Below are 21,140 nucleotides of genomic sequence, written 5' to 3'. Positions count from 1 at the left end.
AGGAGGAAGCAACCACAATTTCAAATAGAGCTGTTAAAAGTAGCGAGAGGTACAAAGGTACTATGAGATTGTTTTTGGTACTTGTCTGTATGTCTGTAACATTTCATAATGAAAATGAAAGCATTTTTGAAATGTGTTTAAGGAAAAGGGGAAAGAATATCGATGAAATGTTTCCTCAGCAGCAACCTTCAACTGTATTACAGAGCACCTTCTGGATAGTCTTTTTTATGTACTTATGTATCTATTTAGAGAACGTGTACATAGGCATGGGGGGAGGGGCAGAGGGAGAGAGAGAGAATCTCACGCTGACTTCCTACTAATCAGGGAGCCTGAGGCAGGGCTCAATCCCAGAACCCTGAGATCACGATCCGAGCCGAAATCAAGTCAGAGGCTTAACGGCTTAAGCCACCCAGGCGGCCCCTTCTTGGTCATCTCTTCTCGATGCTACTTGGGCTGGTGCGCCTGCCATCACTTTTGCCCTCTTAGCAAGTCCACGCCGCCTCCTCTCACAACCGCGGCAGTCCACGGAGGTCACACTGGAGAACAATCTCAGTATAACTACAGCTGAGAAAATTAATTAGGACACGTTTGAAGCCTAATGGAAACTAGGTCGACCCTAAGGCAAGCCATTACCCCAGAGAAAGGAGGAGGCAGTAAGTGTAGTTAAAAAGTAGACGAAAACCAAACGTCAGGATCAAAACTTCTAGTTCCTTGGAACAGACGGGCCACCCTCAGTCTACACATAAGGCAGCACAGGAACCTCCATTCAGGTAGCGGGAAGCCGCGCTCCTCCTGGTCTGTAGGCCCTCGGGGGCACCTGCCAGCCGGGGCACGATCTCCGGGGCTATTCCTTCAAATGTGTGAGGGCGCGAGGTCGCCGAGAGCCGCCGCGGACTCCCGCCTCAACAGCGCTTGGACCGAGCTGGCGCTCATCCTCCCCACGGGCCGGCGGCCCAGAGCCAGCCTCTGCAGCCTCTGCAGCCTCCCAGTCTCCTCGCAGCGCCGGCGGGCCCCGGGGCCTCCCCCGCCGCCTCTCCTCCGCGCCACGACAACCGCGTGCCCCCCCCCCACCCCGGGGGGCGCCACCACTACCGCAGGCCCCAGCGGCCGCCATGACAACTGCGTGACCCCCCGGGGCCCCACCACTACCCCAGGCCCCAGCGGCCGCCATCAACCACCCCATCAACCTGGAGCCCGTGCCTTGTCCATGTCTTCTTACTTTGACCGTGACGTTGTGTCTTTGAAGAACTTTGCCAAGTATTTTCTTCCCCAACCTCATGAGGCGAGGGAACATGCTAAGAAACTACGAAGCTGCAGAACCCACGAGGGGGTCGAATCTTCCCTCAGGATATTAAGAACCAGACGGTGACGATGGGCAGAACGGGCTGAATGCACCACAGTGTGCGTTACACTCGGAGAACGGCGTGAATCAGACACGACCGGAACTGCACAAACTGGCCACTGGAGAAAATGATCCCACTTGTGTGACTTCATGGAGACTCATTACCCGAACGAGCAGGCGACATCCATCAGAGAACGGGGGAGCACGTCACCGAACCTGGCGCGTCAGAGCCTCTCGCTGACAGGCACGCCCTGGGAACCGCCGGTAGCGAGGCTGTCTTCCCACAGCCGTGGGGTGACGTCCCGGTCACCGAGGCAGCGCATGCGTGTGGGGGTTACCTTCACCTTTTCTGTAAGTTGTACCAAAACATCTGCTTCCATTTGTACCATTCCTTCAAATAAAGTAATTTGGTACGAAAAAAAGAAAAAAAGTAAGAAGTTATAATTGGATAAAATAATTTCTTCATGGACTTAGTATTTACGTGTTTTTAAAAATATACTGCTTTATGTTTTTTGTGTCCTAAGAAAATCTTCGCTTACCCAAAGCTTATGAAGATTTTCTATTTCCTTATAGAATTTTCATGGCTTTGTTCAAAAAAAGAAAAAAAGAATTTTCATGGCTTTGACTCTATTAATTAAGTATAATTAATTTCTATATATGGTGTGCTGTAAGACAAGTGTGTGTATGTGTATATATATGTGTATTTTTTCCCCCCAATTGGATATCCAGTTGTTTCACCATCATTTGTTGAAAAGTCTACTTTTTTCCCCATGAAACTACTTTGGTACCATTGTTTGGTACCATTTACACAATAATAACCACACCAGGCCTCCTTGTTTCATTGATTTACTGCTGTTGCAAGGCAACAAAAGCCAGATGGAAAGATTCTCTAGACAAGCGGTCCTACACTTCATAGGCAAAGGATGGATAAACATGGATTTTCTCTGCCTATTTATGGGATAAAGTCAGCTGTCTCTTCCATTGATCCCAGAAGGAGTGAGAAAAAAAAACCTTTTCTCCTTGGAGATGAGTGGAAAGAATCCTGGGTTCTCATTCTTATTTTTTTAAATGCAAATTAACCTGTTCAATGACCAGATAAGCCCCTTTGTCTCAGGCTTTTATAATCTACAGAAGTCTTCAAAATCTTAGGCCTCATTTTCCCTTAAATGTAAACACACATAACCAGAGTTAGACCATTCTCTCTGGAGTGCTTGCATTACTGAATAGTTGTAAATTAACTTCCCAAAGCTGGTTTTAACTCAGGATCTCATCTTTTTAGCACCAATTTTGCAAAAGCATAGAAATACTATCTTTATAGCTCATAATGTGAAATAATTGGAACTCATATACTGGTGGTGGGAATATAAAATGATACAACTACTTTGGAAAAGATTTTGGCAGTTTTGGTTTTTGTTTTTAATAAAGTTAAATATACAGTTACCATATGGCCTGGCAATCTCACTCCTGAATGATTGATTACCTAGAAGGAATGAAAAATACAGCCATACAAGGACTTATACACAAATATTATAACGCTTTATTTTTTTAGTATGTGTCCTGCAGAAGCAAGCACAATAACGCTTTGTTTATTATAGCCCTAAACTAGAAATGACTCAAATGTCCAGCAGCAGGTGAAGGAATCAAGAAATTTGGTATAGCCATACAATGGAATACTACTCAGCCATAAAAAGGAACAAAGTACTCATGCACTCAACATGTATGTATCTCACAAACATTTTGCTGAGTTAAAGAAGTTAGACATGAGGGGATGCCTGGGTGGCTCAGCGGTTTAGCCCCTGCCTTTGGCCCAGGGCGTGATCCTGGAGTCCCAGGATCGAGTCCCACATCGGGCTCCCTGCATGGAGCCTGCTTCTCCCTCTGCCTGTGTCTCTGCCTCTCTCTCTCTCTCTCTCTCTGTCTCTCATGAATAAATAAATAAAATCTTAAAATAAAAAAAAAAGGCAGACATGAAAAAGTACATATGGTATGATTCTATTGCTATTAAATCCTAGAAAAGACAAAACTAACCTATCAGGACAGAAAGCGTATCAGTGGTACTCTGGTGCCAGGTGTGGGAGTGGAGTTTGCAAAGGGACTTGAGGAAACCATTGGATTGATGAAAATCTTCTATATCTTGATTGTGCTGGTGGTTACATTTGTCAGTGAATATTTACATTTGTGAAAATTCATAAAATTCTACACTTAAATTTAAATGCTCACTGAGGTTTGAGAACCAGTGGTCTAAAATGTGAAGACAAGCACAGCTCAGGACATTCACACCCCCCTCCCCCAAAAAAGGAACTCTGTTATAACCTGGAACTCAAGCAAGCGCTATAACCAAGGCATTGTTCTCAAAAAATCTGAAAGCTAAAAATAATAATAATTTATAGTTAAAATGTATGCATTTTATTGTTTATAAGTTTTATCTCAGTAAAATTGATAAGTAAGTGATTTGTTCTTTTGTTGTATAACTTAGTATAATTTTTTTAAAAAGTAAGCACTGGACGACATAGTTACCAACCTCAGTGTTATAAAGTTGTATTTACTGGTCTACAATATCATAATGTATTATCTAAAAATTAGGCAATGAATGGTCAAGATATAAATTATATTTAAAGTACCAAAGAATCATTGGATCACAGATAGCTATTTTGAGCCTTTGATTTAAGTGTAATAAAACAAACAAAAATTGCTTGCATTGGGAAGATAATGAACTCCAGTGCTGGTTTGAATTTCAAAAATAACATGTAGGTATTATGGGTAAGAAGGAAAAACCTCCAATATTTTAAGTTTTGTGTTAAATGCAGAAATTTAGTGTCTCTGTTGGGCTGTAACTTAGGCCAAAGTTTTGAAGCCCTTAACATTGGAATATAATAATATAGTTAGGGAGTAAGTGATAGAAATTTTACCACAAATAGGGACTACCCAATATAAGTTTATATGACATTATGACACAAGGAGAGAATGCTCAATATTTGGTAACAACTCAAAAAAAAAAAAAAAAGAAGCAAGTGAACTCTATATTTTGAAGCCAATACAGTTGCTTGATCTCTGATACCCAATATACATTTCTTCTGGGAAATGTATAATGAAGAAAATAGGCCAGGCAAATAGATATCCTTACTTCATTTTCATATAAAGCCATTCATGAGTTTCAAATAAGTGTTTTCCAAAATTTTCCTCTCAAAACCCATCTTTGAAAGCCTCATCATCCCAGGACACCCATAAAGCTTTCTTTCAATTAATTTATTTCAGTAAAATTAAAGCACTAAATACAAAAAAGGAAAGAACTTCTATATAATACATTATGACAGTGTATCCTATTAAATACGAGCTTGAACATGGTAACTATGCTGTTCAGAGTTTAATTGAAATGTTTATACTAAATTATACCAACAAGTCTGTGTATTTTATATAAAGTTGGTGATTAAGCCCAGGATTATTATCATGCCAAAATGAATTGGAATGTCTGGTCTTTATCAGGATTTTAACCTTTTTACGGTGTTTTTTTTTCTATGAGAAAATTAGATGCTACTTTTTTCAATATTATTTGATTCCAACAAATGGTATTAGGACAAGTGGATATCCACATACAAATGAATGAAATTGGTTGAACTTTTACCTCATGCCATACATAAAAAGTAACTCAAAATGAATCAATTTCCTAAACATAAAAGCTAAAGCTAAAGAATTTTCAGAATGAAACTTAGAACTACATCTTTATGACCTTGGATTTAGCAATGGCTTCTTATTTTTGACACCAAAAGCACAAGAAACAATAAAAAATTATAGATAAATTAGACTTCATCAAAATTAAGAACTTTTCTTCTTCAAGTTTAGTATCAAGAAAGTGAAAAGACAAGACACAAAAGTCAAATAAATGACTTTATTTGAAAGTCATATTTGATAAAGGGCTGTCTCTAGAATAAGGAACTCTTATAAATGAAAAAAGAAAGAAAGAAGAAAAAGAAAGAAAGAAGAAAGAAAGAAAGAAAGAAAGAAAGAAAGAAAGAAAGAAAGAGGAAAGACAACCCAATTAGCAAATGGGTAAAGGATCTGAATGACAATTCTCCAAAGAAGATATACAAATGGCCAGTAGGCCCATGTAAAGAGGGTCAGCATTATTTGTCATTAGGAAAATACAGGGGGGAGGAGCAAGATGGCGGAGGAGTAGGGTCTCCAAATCACCTGTCTCCACCAAACTACCTAGAAAACCTTCAAATTATCCTGAAAATCTATGAATTCGGCCTGAGATTCAAAGAGAGACCAGCTGGAATGCAACAGTGAGAAGAGTTCGCGCATCTATCAAGGTAGGAAGACGGGGAAAAAGAAGTAAAGAAACAAAGGCCTCCAAGGGGGAGGGGCCCCGCGAGGAGCCGGGCTGAGGCCGGGGCGAGTGTCCCCAGGACAGGAGAGCCCCGTCCCGGAGGAGCAGGAGCTGCACCGACCTTCCCGGGGGAAAGGGGCTCGTGGGGAGTTGGAGCAGGACCAGGAGGGCGAGGAGGCCCTCGGGCTCCCGGGGACAGTAACAGAGCAACTGCGCGCCCAGGAGAGTGCGCCGAGCTCCCTAAGGGCTGCAGCGCGCACGGCGGGACCCGGCGGGACCCGGCGGGACCCGGAGCAGCTGAAGGGGCTCGGGGGCGGCTCCACGGAGGGGGCTGCGGGGCCCCGGGAGCAGCTCGGAGGGGCTCGGGCAGAAGAAGAGGCTCCGTGCGGAGGGGGCTGCGCGGTTCCAGGAGCAGCTCGGAGGGGCTCGGGCGGCAGCTCCGCGGAGGGGGTTGCGCGGCCCGGGAGCGCGAATCCACCAGCGCAGGCTCCGGAGCACAGGGCGCCGGGACACAGCCCAGGATCCGGTCTCCCCCGGGACAGGCAGAGGCCGGGAGGGCCCAGGACAGCAAGGACGCTCCTGCCCCAGCTGAGCAGATCAGCGGCGCCGCCCCCGGAGCAACCAGGCCCTGCAGACGGAGTTCCTGCCGGAGCTGAATCCAGGTTTCCAGAGCTGCCCCGCCACTGGGGCTGTTCCTCCTGCGGCCTCACGGGGTAAACAACCCCCACCGAGCCCTGCACCAGGCAGGGGCACAGCAGCTCCCCCAACTGCTAACACCTGAAAATCAGCACAACAGGCCCCTCCCCCAGAACACCAGCTAGACTGACAACTTCCAGGAGAAGCCAAGGGACTTAAAGTACACAGAATCAGAAGATACTCCCCGGTGGTTCTTTTTTTGTTTGTTTTTGTTTTTGTTTTTGTTTTTGTTTTTGTTTTGTTTTGCTTTTTGATTTGTTTCCTTCCCCCACCCCCTTTTTTTCTCCTTTCTTTTTCTTTCCCTTTTTCTTCTTCTTTTTTTTTTTTTTCTCTTTCGTTTTTTTTTCTTTTTCTTCCCTTTTTTTTTCTCTTTCTCTTTTCTTTCCTTCTTTCTCTCCTCTCTTTTTCTCTTTTTCCCAATACAACTTGCTTTTGGCCACTCTGCACTGAGCAAAATGACTAGAAGGAAAACCTCACCTCAAAAGAAAGAATCAGAAACAGTCCTCTCTCCCACAGAGTTACAAAATCTGGATTACAATTCAATGTCAGAAAGCCAATTCAGAAGCACTATTATACAGCTACTGGTGGCTCTAGAAAAAAGTATAAAGGACTCAAGAGACTTCATGACTGCAGAATTTAGAGCTAATCAGGCAGAAATTAAAAACCAATTGAATGAGATGCAATCCAAACTAGAAGTCCTAACGACGAGGGTTAACGAGGTGGAAGAACGAGTGAGTGACCTAGAAGACAAGTTGACAGCAAAGAGGGAAACTGAGGAAAAAAGAGACAAACAATTAAAAGACCATGAAGATAGATTAAGGGAAATAAACGACAGCCTGAGGAAGAAAAACCTACGTTTAATTGGGGTTCCCGAGGGCGCCGAAAGGGACAGAGGGCCAGAATATGTATTTGAACAAATTCTAGTTGAAAACTTTCCTAATCTGGGAAGGGAAACAGGCATTCAGATCCAGGAAATAGAGAGATCCCCCCCTAAAATCAATAAAAACCGTTCAACACCTCGACATTTAATTGTGAAGCTTGCAAATTCCAAAGATAAGGAGAAGATCCTTAAAGCAGCAAGAGACAAGAAATCCCTGACTTTTATGGGGAGGAGTATTAGGGTAACAGCAGACCTCTCCACAGAGACCTGGCAGGCCAGAAAGGGCTGGCAGGATATATTCAGGGTCCTAAATGAAAAGAACATGCAACCAAGAATACTTTATCCAGCAAGGCTCTCATTCAAAATGGAAGGAGAGATAAAGAGCTTCCAAGACAGGCAGCAACTAAAAGAATATGTGACCTCCAAACCAGCTCTGCAAGAAATTTTAAGGGGGCCTCTTAAAATTCCCCTTTAAGAAGAAGTTCAGTGGAACAGTCCACAAAAACAAAGACTGAATAGATATCATGATGACACTAAACTCATATCTCTCAATAGTAACTCTGAATGTGAACGGGCTTAATGACCCCATCAAAAGGCGCAGGGTTTCAGACTGGATAAAAAAGCAGGACCCATCTATTTGCTGTCTACAAGAGACTCATTTTAGACAGAAGGACACCTACAGCCTGAAAATAAAAGGTTGGAGAACCATTTACCATTCGAATGGTCCTCAAAAGAAAGCAGGGGTAGCCATCCTTATATCAGATAAACTAAAATTTACCCCAAAGACTGTAGTGAGAGATGAAGAGGGACACTATATCATACTTAAAGGATCTATTCAACAAGAGGACTTAACAATCCTCAATATATATGCTCCAAATGTGGGAGCTGCCAAATATATAAATCAATTATTAACCAAAGTGAAGAAATACTTAGATAATAATACACTTATACTTGGTGACTTCAATCTAGCTCTTTCTATACTCGATAGGTCTTCTAAGCAAAACATCTCCAAAGAAACGAGAGCTTTAAATGATACACTGGACCAGATGGATTTCACAGATATCTACAGAACTTTACATCCAAACTCAACTGAATACACATTCTTCTCAAGCGCACATGGAACTTTCTCCAGAATAGACCACATATTGGGTCACAAATCGGGTCTGAACCGATACCAAAAGATTGGGATTGTCCCCTGCATATTCTCGGACCATAATGCCTTGAAATTAGAACTAAATCACAACAAGAAGTTTGGAAGGACCTCAAACACATGGAGGTTAAGGACCATCCTGCTAAAAGATAAAAGGGTCAACCAGGAAATTAAGGAAGAATTAAAAAGATTCATGGAAACTAATGAGAATGAAGATACAACCGTTCAAAATCTTTGGGATGCAGCAAAAGCAGTCCTAAGGGGGAAATACATCGCAATACAAGCATCCATTCAAAAACTGGAAAGAACTCAAATACAAAAGCTAACCTTACACATAAAGGAGCTAGAGAAAAAACAGCAAATAGATCCTACACCCAAGAGAAGAAGGGAGCTACTAAAGATTCGAGCAGAACTCAACGAAATCGAGACCAGAAGAACTGTGGAACAGATCAACAGAACCAGGAGTTGGTTCTTTGAAAGAATTAATAAGATAGATAAACCATTAGCCAGCCTTATTAAAAAGAAGAGAGAGAAGACTCAAATTAATAAAATCATGAATGAGAAAGGAGAGATCACTACCAACACCAAGGAAATACAAACGATTTTAAAAACATATTATGAACAGCTATACGCCAATAAATTAGGCAATCTAGAAGAAATGGACGCATTCCTGGAAAGCCACAAACTACCAAAACTGGAACAGGAAGAAATAGAAAACCTGAACAGGCCAATAACCAGGGAGGAAATTGAAGCAGTCATCAAAAACCTCCCAAGACACAAGAGTCCAGGGCCAGATGGCTTCCCAGGAGAATTTTATCAAACGTTTAAAGAAGAAATCATACCTATTCTCCTAAAGCTGTTTGGAAAGATAGAAAGAGATGGAGTACTTCCAAATTCGTTCTATGAAGCCAGCATCACCTTAATTCCAAAGCCAGACAAAGACCCCGCCAAAAAGGAGAATTACAGACCAATATCCCTGATGAACATGGATGCAAAAATTCTCAACAAGATACTGGCCAATAGGATCCAACAGTACATTAAGAAAATTATTCACCATGACCAAGTAGGATTTATCCCTGGGACACAAGGCTGGTTCAACACCCGTAAAACAATCAATGTGATTCATCATATCAGCAAGAGAAAAACCAAGAACCATATGATCCTCTCATTGGATGCAGAGAAAGCATTTGACAAAATACAGCATCCATTCCTGATCAAAACTCTTCAGAGTGTAGGGATAGAGGGAACATTCCTCGACATCTTAAAAGCCATCTATGAAAAGCCCACAGCAAATATCATTCTCAATGGGGAAGCACTGGGAGCCTTTCCCCTAAGATCAGGAACAAGACAGGGATGTCCACTCTCACCACTGCTATTCAACATAGTACTGGAAGTCCTAGCCTCAGCAATCAGACAACAAAAAGACATTAAAGGCATTCAAATTGGCAAAGAAGAAGTCAAACTCTCCCTCTTCGCCGATGACATGATACTCTACGTAGAAAACCCAAAAGTCTCCACCCCAAGATTGCTAGAACTCATACAGCAATTCGGTAGCGTGGCAGGATACAAAATCAATGCCCAGAAGTCAGTGGCATTTCTATACACTAACAATGAGACTGAAGAAAGAGAAATTAAGGAGTCAATCCCATTTACAATTGCACCCAAAAGCATAAGATACCTAGGAATAAACCTCACCAAAGATGTAAAGGATCTATACCCTCAAAACTATAGAACACTTCTGAAAGAAATTGAGGAAGACACAAAGAGATGGAAAAATATTCCATGCTCATGGATTGGCAGAATTAATATTGTGAAAATGTCAATGTTACCCAGGGCAATATACACGTTTAATGCAATCCCTATCAAAATACCATGGACTTTCTTCAGAGAGTTAGAACAAATTATTTTAAGATTTGTGTGGAATCAGAAAAGACCCCGAATAGCCAGGGGAATTTTAAAAAAGAAAACCATATCTGGGGGCATCACAATGCCAGATTTCAGGTTGTACTACAAAGCTGTGGTCATCAAGACAGTGTGGTACTGGCACAAAAACAGACACATAGATCAGTGGAACAGAGTAGAGAATCCAGAAGTGGACCCTGAACTTTATGGGCAACTAATATTCGATAAAGGAGGAAAGACTACCCATTGGAAGAAAGACAGTCTCTTCAATAAATGGTGCTGGGAAAATTGGACATCCACATGCAGAAGAATGAAACTAGACCACTCTCTTTCACCATACACAAAGATAAACTCAAAATGGATGAAAGATCTAAATGTGAGACAAGATTCCATCAAAATCCTAGAGAAGAACACAGGCAACACCCTTTTTGAACTCGGCCATAGTAACTTCTTGCAAGACACATCCACGAAGGCAAAAGAAACAAAAGCAAAAATGAACTATTGGGACTTCATCAAGATAAGAAGCTTTTGCACAGCAAAGGATACAGTCAACAAAACTCAAAGACAACCTACAGAATGGGAGAAGATATTTGCAAATGACATATCAGATAAAGGGCTAGTTTCCAAGATCTATAAAGAACTTATTAAACTCAACACCAAAGAAACAAACAATCCAATCATGAAATGGGCAAAAGACATGAACAGAAATCTCACAGAAGAAGACATAGACATGGCCAACATACACATGAGAAAATGCTCTGCATCACTTGCCATCAGGGAAATACAAATCAAAACCACAATGAGATACCACCTCACACCAGTGAGAATGGGAAAAATTAACAAGGCAGGAAACAACAAATGTTGGAGAGGATGTGGAGAAAAGGGAACCCTCTTACACTGTTGGTGGGAATGTGAACTGGTGCAGCCACTGTGGAAAACTGTGTGGAGGTTCCTCAAACAGTTAAAAATATACCTGCCCTACGACCCAGCAATTGCACTGTTGGGGATTTACCCCAAAGATACAAATGCAATGAAACGCTGGGACACCTGCACCCCGATGTTTCTAGCAGCAATGGCCACGATAGCCAAACTGTGGAAGGAGCCTCGGTGTCCAACGAAAGATGAATGGATAAAGAAGATGTGGTTTATGTATACAATGGAATATTACTCAGCTATTAGAAATGACAAATACCCACCATTTGCTTCAACGTGGATGGAACTGGAGGGTATTATGCTGAGTGAAGTAAGTCAGTCGGAGAAGGACAAACATTATATGTTCTCATTCATTTGGGGAATATAAATAATAGTGAAAGGGAAAATAAGGGAAGGGAGAAGAAATGTGTGGGAAATATCAGAAAGGGAGACAGAACATAAAGACTGCTAACTCTGGGAAACGAACTAGGGGTGGTAGAAGGGGAGGAGGGCGGGGGGTGGGAGTGAATGGGTGACGGGCACTGGGTGTTATTCTGTATGTTAGTAAATTGAACACCAATAAAAAAAAAAAAAAAAAAAAAGAAAAAAAAAAAAAAAAAGGAAAATACACACCAAAACCACGATAATTAAGAGATAAAAACTTCCATTTATAAAATAAATAAATCACAGAGATGAAAAGTACAGCATAGGGAATATAACCAATAATATTGTAATAACTTTGTATGATGACCAGTGGTAACTACATTTATCATGGTGAGCACTGTATAATGTATAGAATTGTCAAACCAACCCACCAATCAACCATCCAGCAAACAAACAAAAAGCTGCAATGAAATACCACTTCACATCCATGAGGAAGGGTATAATCAAAAAGAGAAGTAACAAGAAATGATGAAGATGTGAAAAAATTAGGAGCCTCATGCACTGCTGGCGGGAGTGTAAAATTATACAGCTACTTTGGAAAACCGTCTGGCACTTTCTCAAGAACTTAAATATAGATTTGCCATTTGATCCAGAAATTCTACTCCTAGGTATATACCTAAAACTAATGAAAACATGTCTACACAAAAACTTGTTCATGAATGTTCTAAGCAACATTATTCATAATAGCCAAATAATGGAAACAACCCAATATCTATGAATTGATGAATGGATAAATGAACATAGTATATTCATTCAGTATATAGTGGAATTTTACTCAGCCATTAGAATAACAGTATTGACACATGCTACAACATGGATAAAACTTGAAAATTTATGTGAAGTGAAAGAAACCTTTCACAAAAGACCACATATTATATTATTCAATTTATATGGAATGTCCAGATTAGACAAATCTATAAAGAAACCTATAAGACTGAAAGTAGATTAGTGGTTGTTTAGGGCTTACAGAGAGGTATGGAATGCTTGAGGGCGATAGAGAGTGTGGGGGTTTTTTGGGTGATGAAAAAGTTCTAAAATTAATTGTGGTAATAATTGCACAACTCTGAATATATTAAAAATCACTGATTTTAAAAAAATCATTGAATTATGCATATATAAATGGATAAATTGTAGAGTTCATGAATTATATCTCAATAATACTTTTACAACAATAATTTTTATTTCCTTTATTTTGATTTGTAGTACTTTCTGGCATAGTAACTCAGTGTAAGTACAAGGCTGGTCTATATGGGCATGAAATTTTTTTTTTTTTTAATGCTGTAACTAAGGCATCCTCCTGTATTTTTCAAAATTATTAAGAGTTGTGACTTTTAGTTTATGGTACATGTGGGTTCTAGTTAAATACATCCTTTATTGAATTGTGATGAAGTAACTCATAGTCACTGGTGCCCAAATTTTTAGCTTTCATGAAAATAAGAAAAAGAAATTTCTAAGGTAAAAATTTCTACCTTATTTCCAGCATATTGTTATATGATGGAATTGCCCATGGACAGGATATAGAATGCAGAAAAGCATGGGCCAGAATGAGATTCTGGAATAAAATAACTCATGTTTCATGAAAGTACCCATAAATATGAACAAACAAAAGTATCTTTGTCCTGTCTTTCTGGATGGTTCTTATAAGGCCCCCACACCTACTATGTGATCATGAGTGACAAGTAACAATGGGTCTACAATGGACTTTAAAACACCAATGTTCTCTACTAGCGTGAGTCACACCAGACCCACAACATCCAAGGATTTTTAATGACAAGCTAAAACGAAAAGTTGTCTGCTTTTGTAGCACAAAATCCAACACTCACTCCCTTGATTGCTAGAAAAACAAAATACAAACACTCTATCAAGAATGCCAATGTAGTGCCAACATAGCAATAGACTCCAGACTTGGCTAAGGGCAATGGGAGTAATACCATCAAAAAAACAGTTAAAAAACTGTAAGAAGCCTGCAAACCAAGTCTCTTGCATAACTTCATCAGTGTAACTTCAGCTCATCACTAGGAAAACACCAGTCACAGCACATAGCCAGTCTCCTGACCGGGCTCATCTGGAGATGATGTTGAGTGAGTGACAGCAGCAGGACTTAGCAGCTCCTGGGCAGCCAGCACAAGTGGGACCACCTCAACCAAGGAGGACAGAATAAACAGTTTAAGGAAGCCCGAGGCTCAGTTTTAAACAACGTAGCACAGCTGTGGATTGCTGAGAACTAGCAGTGGCTAACTGGTAAGGCATCTGTGAGGCTGAAGGAGCTACCTCTGAACAAAGGCTTCAGGCTGAGTGGAGTCTAAGTAGCTTACTCTCAAACACCTGTGGGCTCAGCAAACCATGTTTGCAACTATAAATCAAAGCTCTGCTTTCATGTGGACAGAGTGTGAGGAGAAATGCTCTTGCCTGTGTATTGGTCTTTTAAACTGCATATACACACATCATTAGTATCGCCTTTGAATCTGAAAGACAGCATTACATTCTGGGACACATCAGGCATTGTTTTTGATGTCTTCAATATTTCCTACTGCCTATAGGGCGTCGCATTAATGAGTTCTTCAGATGTCTGAAGAAATAAAAAAAATTTTTTTTAAATGCTCAATGTAACATCTATCTACCAGAAATTTGTATTAGATATTGTTTTGTAAAAAGAGATTTTCTAATAATAAAAAAGAAATTGGGAAATTGGACACCCTTCTTTGTAATGAGACCTCTTTGAAAATTGCTCTAAGAATGATGAATGCAATTATTTGGTAATTATAGACCAGAAAGAAATAACAGATTTTTTAAGACTCAGGTTAGCCTTTTGAAAACAGAGTAAACCACATTGATATGCAAATTAGGCTCAAACATTCATTTATTTTATTTTTTTAAATTTATTTTCATTTTTACAAAGATTTTAGTTATATATAGACTCTTACTGAGAAATCAAATGGGTTAACCTAAAAGTAGAGGTCATAACATAACAAAGATTGAGAGAGGTTATCTATATAGGTTTTAATACAGAAATAATCACTATTCAGCCTTAATTTCTCACCTAGTAGCTGGCCTCTTATTTGTGGCAAGTATTTGTCCCAGATGAATTGAATAAATTAGAAGACAGGTCCTTAAAAAAGATTCAACTTGCACAATGACATATGGGGAGCCTGTCCTTTTCCCCCTCATTGTCTTGGTTGCTTGACCTTCTCAACCACCAAACAGGAGTGGATTTAATGAAGAGAAGGTTTATGTTCATTACTCCACTGCCACTGTTCTTTGTCAAAGGACAGATCTTTCTCTTAGAGAGGAGTATTGAGGCAATTATCCAGAGAATTTTGGCCCCCAATTTGTGATTGCCAAAATTTCCCAGAAGTTATCTTTCCATATTCTAGCTTAAAAAAAAAAAAGATTTATTTATTAATGAGAGAGAGAGAGGCAGAGACACAGGCAGAGGGAAAAGTGAGCTCCACGCAGGGAGCCCCACATGGGACTCAATCCCGGGTCTCCAGAATCACGCCCTAGGCTGAAGGCGGCACTACACCGCTGAGCCACCCGGGCTGCCCCATATTCTAGCTTTACTTATCATCATTTGATGAATTTTGCAAAGGCAAAGTGGATAAGAGAATCAGAGCACTTAATTATTCTTCAGGGGGGAAAAGCAGTCCTTCCTCTTTGATAATTATCTTAGTTTTTCGAGTTAATTTTGACAATAGGGACTTGGTCTCCAACAGAAATTTAAAAATAAAACTGGAAGGAGTTTCTTTTTTTTTTACTAGACATGTAAAAATGCTCACTACTAAGTTTAGGCTATTGCGAAAGATAATTGCCTGGTAACTCATACACTAATTTGAAAGAGACAGTGCTTTATTTCTATCCAATTTATACACATACATAAGTTTTTGAAGATTTTATTTATCTATTCATGAGAGACACAGAGAGAGAGAGAGAGAGAGAAAGAGAGAGAGGCAGAGACGTAGGCAGAGGGAGACACAGGCTCCTCATAGGGAGCCTGATGTGGGACTCGATCTCAGATCTTGGGATCAGGCCCTGAGCCAAAGGCAGACGCTCAACCGCTGAGCCACCCAGGTGTCCCACACATACATAATTTTAAAGATAAGTAGTATCACAGAATTCAACATGAAAAACATCAGTTCCTGGCCTTGCCCCTCACTGTGACTAATTTCCATTCCCTAGAGACAACTTTCAACTTTTTAGGTTCTTCTGGTACTTTGTTACATATAAAAAATTACTTAATTATTCTATTTCTTGATTTTTAGTTGTTATCGATATTATTCATTAACTTTCTTCTGTGGTTAGATTTAGCTTTTATATGGACTCCCTGTCCCCTCCCCCACGTATTATTTTCTTATCCTCCCATTATTGCTGTCCCACAAATTCCATTAAGTTATTTTACTAGTCAGACTTGGGCATGTGGTATCCATGATTATATTTACTTTCTTGCAAAACTTACTGATTTTCCTGCAGATGATGATTACCTCTTTTGTGTGTGTGTGTGTGTGTGTGTGTGTGTGTGTGTGTGTGTTTGCCTGTTTGTGTTTTCAAATGTCCCAGGTGTGTAAGTGTAAGTCTCCCCCTCAGTGGGCTCAATGGAGCAGATAACATAGCTCCCCATTATCTCTGTGTGTGTATTCTTTTATCTTAGAAGCATAAGGCTGGAGTCCTCTGTTCTGCATCAGTTTGTATGGCTGTTTCTTAGCCTTGCTACATATTATCAACACTTGCATTCTCTTCTTTCTTCTGTGTTAGACTGTCTATATCCTGAAGGCCAATTTTTCTTTTTTAGAATCCTCCATTATTTTCATGGAGTTTCTCCTCTAGTAACTCCATAAGGTCAGATACCTCAAAGAAAAATTTTTGAAATATGAAGTGTCTCAAAATATTTTCATATTACCGACAAATTTGATTGACAGTTTTCACAGATATGTAATTCTATGTTGGAAATATCTTTTTTCCCTCAGAATTATGAAGGCCTTGCTCCACTGTCTACAAATTTCTATTGTTGCTTTTTTAGGGAGTCCAATGTCATTTTTATTCATGATTCTTTAAATGTGACTAATTTTTCTCCCTCTGCGAGTTTTTAGCTCTTTATTTTTGTCTTCAATATGTGAAATTTCATATAGACATGACTTTTCAGGAAGACAAATCTTTTTTTTTTCTTAATTGTACCCAGAACTTTCAATTTGGAAATTTGTGTTATTCAATTCTGAGGAATTTTCTTGAAATGTTTCTTTAATCATTTTCTTCCCTCTGTTTTCCCTCTTTGCCACTTTTGGAGTTGCTATTAGTCTAGTACCGGTAGTTTTAATCCACCAACATTATTTTCCCCTGCATTTTGTATATCTTTGTGATTTTTTTCTTTCTTTCTGGGGTATTTATTAAATTGTAGGTTTCAACTTTTCCATTGAATTTTTGCATTATATTTTTGCTTTCCAAGAACTCTTTATTATTATTTGAATAATCCTTTTTAAAAAATTCTTTCCAGAATGCAGTATCTTCTCAGGGTACCTGCGTGACTGTGGAGTAAGCTGCTAATTCTTGATTTCAGCACAGGTCACAATCTGAAGATCTGAAGATCTAGCCCCTCCTGGAGCCCTATGTTCAGTGGGGAGTCAGCTTGGGATTCTTGGGATTCCCTCTCTCCCTTTCCCTCGGCCCCTCCTTCCAACTTGTGCCCCTCCTCCCAACTCTCTCTCAAATAAATAACTACAATCTTAAAAAAAAAGTCCAATTTCTTCTCTTAAATCTCTGAAAATATTATGGTTTAAAATTTTCTTTTTTTTCTGTTCTTTTTACTGTCTTGAATTTTTCTTTGTAATTGGCTTTGTTCTTTGTAGTGGTCATGTTTCAAACAGATATAAAAAAATGCTTACTTGGAAGGTTACATTTATGGACATACCTGGTGAACAATTGAGCTTAAATATAGAATGATTGGCTGTGGCCCAGCTATTTCGTTGCAAGACCTTCAATTTTGTATCTCTGTAGGTCCTTTTCCCTGGACAGCTAGTTTTCTCAGTTTATTGCTTAAGGGATATAAAAAGCCAGCTTCTAGCTTTCTGGAAGCTGAGGGATGAAGGTTGCCAAAAGTCTCAGAGTTCAGTATGTCAACATTCACATAACTTCCCTGTTTTTAGTATAGTCCCTCATCTTTGCCCTCAGTTGAATCTCTTATGAATAATACCAGCTAGGTTCAGGTTTAATTCCCTGAAGAGTAAACCTCTAGGTTTCAGTTGTGGTTGGGAAGCAATAATTGCAACAGAAAAGGTCAATTTTCCCTTTAAAATGTAGCCAATCCTTCAACACATCCTCCTGTTGCAGCCCCTTGTGCCTGCCCTTTTAGAACTTATTTCTGCCATATCCAGGGCATTCCAAAGGACTGTAAGGTGAACATCAATTTGCTTCTTGTTAGTTTCCCCTACTTTAGACTTAGCTTGTACTTTTCTCAGATATTGGAAGTCAGTTACCACTCATAATCTATCTTCCAGCTTCTAGATTTTATGTCTGGTATGGCGTTTTTTCTGTTTTTGCTCTCTTCATCTTTGCAGGTTTTCTGCTTCTTTGTTTCTTCACTTTCATTATGTATTTCCCCTCCCCCCGAGATTGATTGATTGATTTTTTTTTAAGATTTTATTTATTTATTCATGAGAGACATAGAGAGAGAGACAGAGAGAGAGAGAGAGAGAGGCAGAGACACAGGCAGAGGGAGAAGCAGGCTCCATGCAGGGAGCCCAACGTGGGACTCGATCCCGGGTCTCCGGGATCACACCCTGGGCAGAAGGTGGTGCTAAACCACTGAGCCACAGGGGCTGCCCTATTTATTTATTTTAGAGAGAAATTGAGAGAGCATGAGAGTGTACAAGCATGGGGAGGGAGAGAGAGGGGGAAGCAGACATCCCACTAATGTGGGGCTCAATCTCAGGACCCTGAGATCTTGAACTGAGCTGAAATCAAGTCAGATGCTTCACTGATTGAACCACCCTGGCACCTCTTAACTTTAACTTTAATTTTAAATGTAATTTAAAAGGTGGTGAAGATAGACCTTGTGCTCAATTTGTCTGCTTATATCTTGACATGTGGAAACAGTGTGCACTCTGGAAAAAACCCAAGCGTTTTGGGAATTCTCCTGATTGAGAAGTGGGGATAGTCTCATGTCTTCAAGAAAGATAATTTTGCATTCAGTAGTAGATTAAAGCAATACCACTGGAAATATTTATTTGTAACTGATAATTTTCACATGAAGTCACAGCCATGATCATTTGTAAAGGTCTAGAAACCATGGTCAAGGTGTCAAATTTTCAAGGATAGAGAGAAGTTTGTTATTATCTACACAATATTTGTCTCCATTTGCATATATCATCTCAAATTCCACAGTTTCTTTTATGAGTTTTAGTAAAATTCCCATCATACATGATACAAAGTATAATGGGTTTGGGTTGGTATATAATGCAGCTAGCTATCAGGCTACCATTTTGGATTAATTTCAGAACAAGTCTTAAAGCTACTCAAATTTTGCTACAGTTTAGAAAACGCTTCACAAGTAAGTTACCTTCCTGGGCAGCCCGGGTGGCGCAGCGGTTTAGCGCCGCCTTCAGCCCAGGGTGGGATCCTGGAGACTCGGGATCGAGTCCCACGTCGGGCTCCCTGCATGGAGCCTGCTTCTCCCTCTGCCTGTGTCTCTGCCTCTCTCTCTCTCTCTCTCTCTCTCTCTCTCTCTCTCTCTCTATATATATATATATATATATATATATATATATATATATATATATCTGTCTCTATATATCTGTCTCTCATACATAAATAAAATCTTAAAACAAACAAACAAAACCCCAAAAGTTACTTTCCTTGGGACGCCTGGGTGGCTCAGCGATTAAGCGACTAAGCGCCTGCCTTCAGCCCAGGGCGTGATCCTGGAGTCCTGGGATCAAGTCTCACATCAGGCTCCTTGCATGGAGCCAGCTTCTCCCTCTGCCTGTGCCTCTGCCTTCTGTCTGTGTCTCTCATAAATAAATAAATAAAACCTTAAAAAAAAAAAGTTACCTTCCTCTGAGAAGCACTGAAGAAAATAAAATGGAAGTCATCCTGACTAAAATTCTCTAAAGATATAATCAACAACAATGAAACAAGATACTTGTATCGATGCTGGTTGATATTGTTTCCTTTGTTCTGATTACAGTATTAGACCTTGACCTGAGATACAGGGTTTCCACAGGTAGAATCAGTGTAAGCAGGCCAGGGTGAACAGATATGTGGCACCTGGGCCACCATGCTGGTTTCCTGTGTTTCTGATAGAATTCTTCCATTTATTCCTGTGCTCTTTTTTCTTGAACCCACATAAAACTTCAGGATCTTTCTCTTGGCTGGCATCTATTACCAGTCTATTAGATTTACCTTGTAAGGCAATCTCTATTTGCCAGTCTTTATCTGGAGATAGCTAGAAATCTAAAGAAGTTTAACAAAATTTATCTTTAGAAATAAAAGAACTGAGCAGAAAGCTATCAGGATTTTAGGATATTGAGAGTACTAGACTAAGGTTTGTCCCTGTAAGAAATTTGAAGTTTGTTTGAGTTTTCCAAAGATATAGCCAACAGAACACTCACCTATGATAAGGGCTTCCCTTTGACCTCCTGGGGTGCTTGGAAGGTGAGAAGCTACTGGCAGGCTGGTAGATACATATTTCCTGAATTAGAGTGCATTGGGAGAGTTGTACATAGGATTACAGAATTTCAATTCGGAATAAAGGGTCACAACTTAAATCTTAATGTTATCAAAATAAAATTCTTGCTCATATGGAGGACCATAATAGCTTGGTTAGATTACTGGAGAGTATTTGGAGGTAGGGTCAAAACCAAATTTTGTAAGACACAGTTTTAGTTCTGCTCAAATACTAATGAAGGCCTTGAATTTCTGCAACACACAATACGTAAGTGGAGTTGGTAGATTTCAGAGAAGGGGTCACAATTATAGACTGCTGAGTCAGGTGACTTGGAGTTGAGGAAGTTCCTACCATCTGTGTGACCTGGTGGTAGTCAGAGACAATTAACACCTAATTCACCAAGCCAATGTGAGGATAAGCATAATCACAGGTCAAATGCCCAGCATGAGGTGTGACACAGAGTAGGTGTTCCATATATAGTTATAATTATTTCTCTGGAAAAAATTGACAAGGAAAATGGTTAAAGAAAAAATTGAAGCTGCTTGGACTTAGCAAAGTGACAAAATACAGAGTTAATCTTTAGAATACATTTTTTAAAATGAAACTCATACAGATAATAAAGAGTCTACCCAAAATACTATTTTTGGATTTCAAATTAAAACATATATATATATATATATATAAAGACTGAGCTGTTCTCACCCGGCAGGACTATGTCCTCTGCAAAATAGAATCCACATGTTGCTCAGCTACTCTTGTTTGGAAGGAGAGGACCAAGTCTTTTAAAAGCTTGGTTTGGGGGATGCCTGGGTGGCTCAGAGGTTGAGCATCTGC

At 40.0% G+C, this 21,140-nt stretch overlaps 1 long non-coding RNA gene across 4 annotated transcripts in view; it reads left to right on the top strand.

Annotated features, from left to right (window-relative positions):
* Positions 1-1,083: 1,083 nt before the first annotated feature.
* LOC144295700 (uncharacterized) overlaps positions 1,084-21,140 on the top strand; it is a 153,347-nt gene continuing 133,290 nt past the window's right edge. For all 4 annotated transcript variants that reach the window (XR_013362785.1, XR_013362783.1, XR_013362784.1 and 1 more), the window contains exon 1: positions 1,084-1,693. This is a non-coding gene — a long non-coding RNA (uncharacterized LOC144295700). The remainder of the gene's footprint in view (positions 1,694-21,140) is intronic.

This window comes from Canis aureus, chromosome 24 (genome assembly GCF_053574225.1).
Source record: "Canis aureus isolate CA01 chromosome 24, VMU_Caureus_v.1.0, whole genome shotgun sequence".
Lineage (NCBI taxonomy): Eukaryota > Metazoa > Chordata > Mammalia > Carnivora > Canidae > Canis > Canis aureus.
Note: the sequence above shows the minus strand (reverse complement) of the source record. Positions and strands in the feature narration are given on the sequence as shown.